This window comes from Salvelinus fontinalis, chromosome 4 (assembly GCF_029448725.1).
Source record: "Salvelinus fontinalis isolate EN_2023a chromosome 4, ASM2944872v1, whole genome shotgun sequence".
Taxonomy (NCBI): Eukaryota; Metazoa; Chordata; class Actinopteri; order Salmoniformes; family Salmonidae; genus Salvelinus; species Salvelinus fontinalis.
The window spans coordinates 18,068,906-18,079,354 of NC_074668.1; the positions used below are offsets into that span (position 1 = coordinate 18,068,906).

Below are 10,449 nucleotides of genomic sequence, written 5' to 3' on the forward strand. Positions count from 1 at the left end.
GAGTCCGCACCTTTGGGAGAGGGTACTGTCACGCCTTGACCTTAGAGATCTTTTTTTATGTCGCTATTTTGGTTTGGTCAGGGTGTGAGTTGGGGTGGGTATTCTATGTTCTATTATTTGTATTTCTATGTTTTGGCCGGGTAGGGTTCTCAATCAGGGACAGCTGTCTATCGTTGTCTCTGATTGAGAACCATACTTATGTAGCCCTTTTTCCCACCTGTCTTTGTAGGAAGTTGACTTTGTTTGTGGCACATAGCCTTAAGCTTCACGGTTCGTTTCGTATTGTTTATTGTTTTTCCGACGTCATTTCTAATTAATAACAAAATGTACGCTCACCACGCTGCACCTTGGTCCACTTCATTCAACAGCCGTGACAATAATTCACTGTATCACAATTCCAGTGGGTCAAAAGTTTACATACACTAAGGTGACTGTGCCTTTAAAAAGCTTGGAAAATTCCAAAAAATGATGTCATGGCTTTAGAAGCTTCTGATAGGCTAATTGACATCATCTGAGTCAATTGGAGGTGTACCTGTGGATGTGTTTCAAGGCCTACCTTCAAACTCAGTGCCTCTTTGCTTGACATCATGGGAAATTCAAAAGAAATCAGCCAAGACCTCAGAAAATAATTGCATACTTCAAGTCTGATTCATCCCTGGGAGCAATTTCCAAACGCCTGAAGGTACCACGTTCATCTGTACAAACAATAGTACGCAAGTATAAACACCATGGGACCACGCAGCCGTTATACCGCTCAGGAAGGAGATACGTTCTGTCTCCTAGAGATGAACGTACTTTGGTGCGAAAAGTGCAAATCAATCCCAGAACAACAGCAAAAGGACCTTGTGAAGATGCTGGAGGAAACAGGTACAAAAGTATCTATATCCAGGGTAAACGAGTCCCATATCAACATAACCTGAAAGGCCGCTCAGCAAGGAAGAAGCCACTGCTCCAAAACCACCATAAAAAAGCCAGACTATGGTTTGCAACTGCACATGGGGACAAAGATTGTATTTGTTGGAGAAATGTCCTCTGGTCTGATGAAACACAAATATAACTGTTTGGCCATAATGACCATCATTATGTTTGGAGGGGAAAGGGGGAGGCTTGCAAGTCGAAGAACACCATCCTAACCGTGAAGTACGGGGGTGGCAGCATCATGTTGTGGTGGTGCTTTGTTGCAGGAGGGACTGGTGCACTTCACAAAATAGATGGGAGATAAATTATGTCGATATATTGAAGCAACATCTCAAGACATCAGTTAGGAAGTTAAAGCTTGGTCGTCAATGGGTCTTTCAAATGGACAATGACCCCAAGCATACTTCTAAAGTTGTGGCAAAATGCTTAAGGACAACAAAGTCAAGGTATTGGAGTGGCCATCAGAAAGCCCTGACCTCAATCCCATAGAAAATTTATGGCCAGAACTGAAAAAGCGTGTGCGAGCAAGGAGGCCTACAAACCTGACTCAGTTACACCAGCTCTGTCAGGAGCAATGGGCCAAAATTCACCCAACTTATTGTGGGAAGCTTGTGGAAGGCTACCCAAAACGTTTGACCCAAGTTAAAGAGCAAAAGAGCAATGCTACCAAATACTAATTGAGTGAATGTAAACTTCTGATCCACTGGGAATGTGATGAAAGAAATATCCTAACTGACCTAAGACAGGGAATTTTTACTAGGATTAAATGTCAGGAATTGTGGAAAAACTGAGTTTAAATGTATTTGGCTAAGGTGTATATACATTTCCGACTTCAACTGTATTTATGTGAAATGCCTTAGTTCGCTGGATCTCTCTCGGTGGACAGTGCCGCCTTGGAAAGGGAGTTGGGCCTTTTCGCGTCACTCTGGTAAGACTCTGATTGTCCAAAAGGGTTCCAAGAAGTCTTCTACTGTTGTTCTTCTCTGTAGTTGTCCGGTATCTGGTGACTTGTCGTGTTGTCCGGAACAGAACTACAGAGTTTATTTTCCTTCCATTAGCTCTTTGAAGATAGGCTAGCCAGCTGTGTCGATGGTTCCCAGTGGGGTGATGAGAGTAGCGTAAAACAATGGTTTGAGTGGAGTAGTAGAATGGTCACACTTAAATTTGCTTTAGAAGATACTTTACTTAGGACAGCTAATCAGCCGTACCAGTGATTGTCCTGGAGGTGAGTTTATCGTTTCTTCGTCGTGTTAAGATTCAAAGTTCAGACCACTTTAAACGTGTGGCTGCAGCTTGACACTTTTCTGGTCTGCTGTGTTAATTACTTGACTCATAATTTATACAGTTTGTTTGAAAGGGACGGCTCCGTCAGGTTGACACGCTCTCCAACCTCACTCTGGGGCGGTGGCTACTGACTGTGCACAGTTATAAAAAAACAATATATCTTATATTCTCAAATCACATTCCTCTCTTAAAACTTCTCTAGGGTAGGGGGCAGCATTGGGAATTTTGGATGAAAAGCATGCCCAAATTAAACTGCCTGCTACTCAGCCATAAAAGCAAGAATATGCATATAATTAGTAGAGCTGGATAGAAAATACTCTGAAGTTTCTAAAACTGTTTTAATGATGTCTGTGAGTATAAAATAACTCATATGGCAGGCAAAAACCAGAGAAAAAATCCAACCAGGAAGTGGGAAATCTGAGGTTTGTAGTTTTTCAACTCTTTGCCTATTGAATACACAGCGTCTATGGGGTCATATTACACTTCCTAAGGCTTCCACTAGATGTCAACAGTCTTTAGAACCTTGTTTTATGCTTCTACTGTGAAGTGGGGGCAAATGAGAGGGGAATGAGTCAGAGATCTGCCACAGAGCCACGAGCTGGCCACGTGCGTTCACGTGATAGTTAGCTTGCGTTCCATTGCATTTCTGAAGACAAAGGAATTCTCCGGTTGGAACATTATTGAAGATTTATATTAAAAAGATCCTAAAGATTGATTCTATACATCGTTTGACATGTTTCTACGGCCTGTAACGGAACCTTTTGACTTTTCGTCTGCACCTAGTGATCGCGTGTCATGGATTTGTATTACTGGGCTAAACGCGCAAACAAAAAGGAGGTATTTGGACATAAATGATGGACATTATTGAACAAAACAAACATTTATTGTGGAACTGGGATTCCTGGGAGTGCATTCTGATGAAGATCATCAAAGGTAAGTGAATATTTATAATGCTATTTATGACTTCTGTTGACTACACAACATGGCGGATATCTGTTTGGGTTGTTTTGGTCTCTGAGCGCTGTACTCAGATTATTGCATGGTGTGATTTTTCCTCAAAGTTTTTTTGAAATCTGACACAGCGGTTGCATTAACCTGTTGGGGATGGGGGCGCTGTTTAGACTATTTATGCTAATTTGGTAATTTTTTAAACGGCTTCCCACAAAATCCTTGATCGTACAATATGCATATTATTATTATTATTGGATAGAAAACAGTCTATAGTTTCTATAGGAGTTGAAATTTTGTCTCTAAGTGGAACAGAGCCCATTCTACAGCAATTTCCCTGACATGGAGTCAGATTTGAGAAATGTTGGCCACTTTTCTGAAGTCAGTTAAAAGGGCACTGTCGTTGCTATGACTATACGGACACTTCTTACGTCTTCCCCTGGATGCCTTTACGTGATGACGATTCCAACGGGGTCGATTGCTCGTTCACAGGCCCTACAAATGAAAAAAACCTTTAGCTAGCAAGTCTTTTCTTGCTGCGTAACGCGCGTGGAAGACACCGACCCTCTCCTGTTCCAAGCGTTAGTTTAGCCTGTTATATTTCTCCGGTCATCTTTTCACTCGTTATAGGAGTTACAAACATCATAAAGTAGTTAATTTAAAGCGTTTTATAGCAATTTATATCCGTTTAGTGCGATTTTGGGACATTTATTTTTGCAACGATGTGAAAAGTTGGGCACGCTTTTCAGTTCATCCCGAACGCAGTTGACATTTCCACATGGCAAGAGGACAGCTTTCCACCAAAAGACGATTTCTCCCAAGAAAGGATCCTTTTCCCAAGATACTGATGGAAGAACAGCTCAAGGTAGGACATTTTTATTATGATAAATCGTGTTTCTGTCGAAACATTTTAGTGGCTTAGGACGCCATGTTTTTTGACGTAGCTTCGCTTGGCGCAAACTGTATTGAAAAGTAAGGATAAATTAAAAAATGTAATAACGCAATTGTATTAAGAATTAAATTGTCTATCAATCCCTGTCCACCCTATATTTTTTAGTCACGTTTATGAGTATTTATGTATAAGAGTAGATCACTGTCTAAGTGGCGCAAGGACAAATTCTGACCAGCTGAGTTACATTTCACATTGTCTTTATTTTGGTGGCTTATTTTGGTGGCTAAATATAAACATTTTCGATCAAACTGTATATGCATGTTGTAATGTGATGTTACAGGAGTGTCATCTGAAGAATTCTGAGAAGGTTAGTGAAAAAATTAATATCTTTTGGCGATGTTGACTTTTATCGCTCACTTTGGCTAGAATCAATGCTGGGCTGCTAATTGCTATGTGCTAAGCTAATATAACGATTTATTGTGTTTTCGCTGTAAGACACTTAGAAAATCTGAAATATTGTCTGTATTCACAGGATCTGTGTCTTTCGATTCGTGTATGCTGTGTATTTTTACGAAATGTTTGATGATTAGTAGTTAGGTAAACACGTTGCTCATTGTAATTATTCTAGTCCATTTGTGATGGTGGGTGCAATTGTAAACTATGCCATCTACCTGAAATATGCACTTTTTTCTAACAAAACCTATCCCATACCATAAATATGTTATCAGACTGTCATCTAATGAGTTTTTTTGTTGGTTAGGGGCTATAAATATCTTAGTTTAGCCGAATTGGTGATGGCTACTGGTGTTGGTGGACAAATAAAAGATGGTGGATTATGCTAATGTGTTTTTAGGTAATAGATGTACATCTTTACATATTGTGTCTTCCCTGTAAAACATTTTAAAAATCGGAAATGTTGACTGGATTCACAAGATCTGTGTCTTTCATTAGCTGTATTGGACTTTAATGTGTGAAAGTTAAATATTTAAAAAAAATATTTTTTTTGAATTTCGCGGCACTGGTTTTTCAGTGGGGGGGGGGGGGGTGTGCCGCTAGCGCCACGCTGATCCTAGACAGGTTAAGGAGAAGTGGATCTAAAATTCCATGCATAACAGTTGTATATTTTAGCAATGTTTATTATGAGTATTTCTGTAAATTGATGTGGCTCTCTGCAAAATCACCGGATGTTTTTGGAACTAGTGAATCTAACGCGCCAATGTAAACTCAGATTTTTTGTTATAAATATGAACTTTATCAAACAAAACATGCATGTATTGTGTAACATGAAGTCCTATGTGTCATCTGATGAAGATAATCAAAGGTTAGTGATTCATTTTATCTCTATTTCTGCTTTTTCTGACTGCTATCTTTCGCTGGAAAAATGGCTGTGCTTGTTGTGGTTTGATGGTGACCTAACATAATTGTTTGTAGTGCTTTCGCTGAAAAGCATATTTGAAATGGGACACTTTGGTGGGATTAACAGCAAGAATACCTTTAAAATGATATAAGTTCAATTTTAATTATGAGATTTCTGTTTTTTGAATTTGGCGCCCTGCACTTTATCTGGATGCTGTCATATCGATCCCGGTAGCGGGATGCAGCCATAAGAAGTAAACTAACCTACAAACGAGTTTCAATGCCATACAACACTACTTCTGTGGCCTCCAACTGCTCATAAAGGTAATGACTAAACAATTCCACCCTGAAACGTAATTATGACATCATGAATAATTAGACAAATGTAACTATTAGTAATCATTCGATTCTGTAACATCTGTAATGAATTAGAATGGTAAACCTCAGTGTGACTAAGAAGAGACCGAGATCCATTGAACTATGTATGACCTGACCTGGCTAGAAATCTGAGAAACTTACGATAGGACGGGGAGTCCTTTCAAGGTTCCTCTAATCTTGGGGGAATGGAACTGCCGGCTTGGTAGTGATAAACAGTGGATACAACTCACCTACTGTTCGTGTGTATGTATGTGTGTAGGATATCTGCTGTTTGTGTGGAGGTATGTGCGTAAGTAGGGAGTGAGTTATAAAATGGATGTCTTTGTATTATGGACTTCAGCACGTTCTCGTGAATAAACTGTACTAACCTTTTGCATAAGCTGAGTCTTTGCTTGATTATTATTAAACCCAGGGTCTTACAAACCTCTGGGATTGGTCAAAGCTTATTGATTGTTAGTTATTATCATTGGGATTGAAAATTCTCGTGACAGCGCTCCAGCAGGTATATCTCACTGGTCATCCCCAAAGCCAACACCTCCTTTGGCCGCCTTTCCTTCCAGTTCTCTGCTGCCAGTGACTGGATCGAATTGCAAAAATTGCTGAAGCTGGAGACTTACATTTCCCTCATTAACTTTAAACATCAGCTATCTGAGCAGCTAACCGATCGCTGCAGCTGTACATAGTCCATCTGTAAATAGCCCACCCAATCTACCTACCTCATCCCCATATTGTTTTTATTTACTTTGCTGCTCTTTTGCACACCAGTATCACTACTTACACACCATCATCTGCTCATCATCATTTGCTCATCTATCACTCCAGTGTTAATCTGCTAAATTGTAATTACTTTGCTACTATGGCCTATTTATTGCCTTACCTCCTCATGCCATTTGCACACACTGTATATAGACTTTCTATTTTTTCTATTGTGTGATTGACTGTACGCTTGTTTATTCCATGTGTAACTCTGTGTTGTTGTTTCTGTCGCACTGCTTTGCTTTATCTGGGCCAGGTCGCAGTTGTAAATGAGAACTTGTTCTCAACTAGCTTACCTGTTTAAATAAAGGTGAAATAAAAATGTAAAAAATTTAAATGCCTCTCCCCTATTTGACCTAGATATTTTGTGTGTATGTATTGTTATGTAGGCTACGTGTGCCATTTTTAAATGTATGGAGCTGTCTTTGAGCTGTTCTTTATTATGTCATGTTTCATGTTCTGTGTGGACCCCAGGAAGAGTAGCTGCTGCTTTCGCAACAGCTAATGGTGATCCTAATAAAATACCAAATTCCCCCAACACCACCACCAACACCACTACTAACACCACCCAACAATACCACCACCACCAACACCACTACAACCTTCCACCGACCCCACCAACACCACCACCACCCATCAACATCACCACCACCTTTACCAACACCACTACCTCCAACACCACCCACCACCAACATCACTACCAACACCAACACCACCACCAAAACCTCCTCCTCCACCTCCACCACCAACAGCTCCACCACCATCAACACCTCCACCACTACCAACACCACCACCTCCACCAACACCTCCACCACCACTATCACCTCTACCAACACTGACAACACCACCACCTCTACCACCTCTACCACCAACACCTCTACCTCTACCAACACCTCTACCAACACCAACACCACTACCTCCACCAACACCAACACCACTATCTCCACCTTCACTACCTCCACCTCCCCTACCTCCACCAACACCACTACCTCCACCTCCACTACCTCCACCAACACCCCTACCTCCACCTCCACTACCTCCACCAACACCAACACCAACAACACATCCACACAAGCACTCTGCTTTATTGTAGACTCCCCTCGAATTGTGGCCTAAGGCAAACTATTAGCATCCATCACTGAGACACACACACATTCTCTCTCTCTCTGTCTTTCTCTGTCTCTCTCTCTCTCTCTCTGTCTTTCTCTGTCTCCCTCCCTCTCTCTGTCTCTCTCTCCCTCTCCCTCTCTCTCTGTCTCTCTCTCTCTCTCTCCCTCTCTCTCTCTCTCTCTCTCTCTCTCTCTCCCTCTCTCTCTCTGTCTCTCTCTCTCCCTCTTATTTATATTTTATTTATGTAACACAAAGAGTTTGTTCTGTGCTAATGGAGTAAACCTGCCCTGAACTCTGACTTCCCTCTACAATGGACAACACAATAGTAAAATACCCATCAACCCACCTCAATGTAGAGACTCTCACCTACGCACGCACGCACGCACGCACGCACGCACGCACCCACCACGCACGCACGCATGCACACCACACACACACACTGATCCTGTAGAAATTGGATTGTCTGTTAGAGGATAACCTCAGTTCATTTCCCTATTTAGCGTAAGATAATTATCCTTTTTCATTAAAAATGATCTTGGTTAAATGTTTATCTGTCCATTATGTCCACTTGTCAATCAGATCTCTGGACCTCAGACAGCCCCCTTAGCTTATACATGCTCAGATGACTGAACATCTCCTTATGGGGCATTAAAACACGGAGGGGCATTTTGATTACTCTGCAACAGTGGATTATCTCTCAAATCTATCAACCGTGACACAAGAGGACATTGTGTTCAAATCAAATCAAAGTTTATTGGTCACATGCGCCGAATACAACAGGTGTAGACCTTACAGTAAAATGCTTACTTACAGGCTCTAACCAATAGTGCAAAAAAGGTATTAGGTGATCACATGGTAAGTAAAGAAATAAAAACAACAGTAAAAAGACAGTGAAAAACAGTAGCGAGGCTATATTGTGTTGTCTTGTGCACAGTGCAATCAACAATACAGTATACGTGAATCATTTTCCTACTCTTAAAGTATGGACAGCTTGACATTCAGTACACAATATCAGACTGGCCTCTAGTGTGTTTGTGTGTGTTTGGTATCAAATGATCAAGGCATACTATATGTGCATTCCTTCCAACAGGGAAGTTTAATGAAAGCGAAGCAAAGATAAAAACAATAACAACACAATATGTTAAACAATAAAAATGTATTTGCAATGTTGAATAAAATTAAATAAACTCAAAGAATAAGACCAAACCAAAATCTGTTGCAATGCAGGTAGCACAGTATGGAACAAAATGTAAAAATTTACTATTTTCCCATGTCTGTAAATTCAAAATACCCATGATAAAGGTAGTCATCTATATCTTGTGTTGTGTTATTATGACAAAAAAAACGACAAATATGAAAATGTATGCACTCACTACTCTACCTCGCTCTCGATAAGAGGGTCTTCTAAATTAGCAAAATGTCAATGTAAATGTTACTGCCTGGGATCTGGTTCAGGAGTGGCCAGTTTGATCCACAAACGGTACCAGAAGGCAGACTGCAGGGCCGGTTCCTGAGGCCAGTCCTGAGGCCAGTCCAGGTAGGTCCTGGTGGTGGGCACACAGCTGGCGAGGAGGGATGTCCTCCAAGAAGACCAGGATAAGGATGTCCCTGTGCTCCACCAACAGACGCAGGGTGGCCAGTCGTAGCTCCAGGGAGCACCAGTTACTGCGCAGGTAGTGACGACTCACCACACACAGAGTGTGGCGGCTGCTGTAGAGGCTGTCTGTGATGTTGTCCACAATGTCCTTCCCCAGCTGGAAGTCCCTGCTATGCAGACAGAGACGCAGGTAGGGAGGCCCCCTCTGCTCCAAGCCCGGCAGCAGCTGCTCCACCACCCAGCGCTCGTCTCTACCGCTGTACGACACAAACACATCATAGCAGTGGCGCCCTCTGGGGTTGGGCCTCCGCACGGCCTCCTCCAGCCAGCCACGGAGGATGTGGCAGAAGGCCAGCAGGTAGTCACCAGCCAGCTGATAGAGCACCGTCACCAGCATGAAGAGGAGCAGGCCCAGGGAGGTGCAGAAGAGCAGGACAAAGCCCACATCCAGGGAACAGTTGGCCTCTGAGTACCTGGCAAAGTTTTGGATACCGGTCTCATCTTTGCAGGTCAGATCAGCCTCATTGGGGTGCCAGATGATGATCAGGATATGCTTCTGACCCCTGGCCCAGTTGTCCAGCCAGGTGTTGTCACAGCTACAGTGCAGCCAAGGTTTGTAGAACAACAGGTAACTCAGGCTGGTCAGGGGCTTTGGGAAGGTCTCTAACATACTGAACTCCTCTTGGACTTTGATTGACAGCTGCACAAGGGAGTGCAGGTCTCTGCTCAGCTCCTCCTCCAGAGTGAGGATCCTACAGGAGATGAGGTTCAGGCTCTCCAGTTTGGTCAGATTGTGGAACACCATGGCCAGCCCCGGTTGCAGGAAAAGGTCAACTCTCATCAGCTTAAGATACCTCAGCTGCACAAGTGTGTTCAGGTCAGTCATATCTACAAACTCTGCATAGAGCGTAGACTGGAAGTCAAAATACTCCAGGGAGGGGAAGTACTTTGCAGCAAAATGAGATCCACACAGGAGGTGCTCCGTTATAGCTGTGAGGCTGACGACGGACTTGAAGAACGGCCTCCAGCAGTCCTGGAAAGACACATTTTGGGCACCGACCTGAAGGGCCAAGCCTAGTTATGGGGTGCTGTTGCTGCCGATGATGATGTTGATACAATCGAAAAAGGAGGTAATGTTCATGTACATCAATCCCGGAGGGAAGACCCCAAATATGTGTGTCAGATTTAAAGTCGCACGCTTCTCCCACTG

At 42.5% G+C, this 10,449-nt stretch overlaps 1 pseudogene; it reads right to left on the bottom strand.

Annotated features, from left to right (window-relative positions):
* Positions 1-8,405: 8,405 nt before the first annotated feature.
* Positions 8,406-10,375, bottom strand: LOC129852767 (toll-like receptor 13; annotated as a pseudogene).
* Positions 10,376-10,449: the final 74 nt, after the last annotated feature.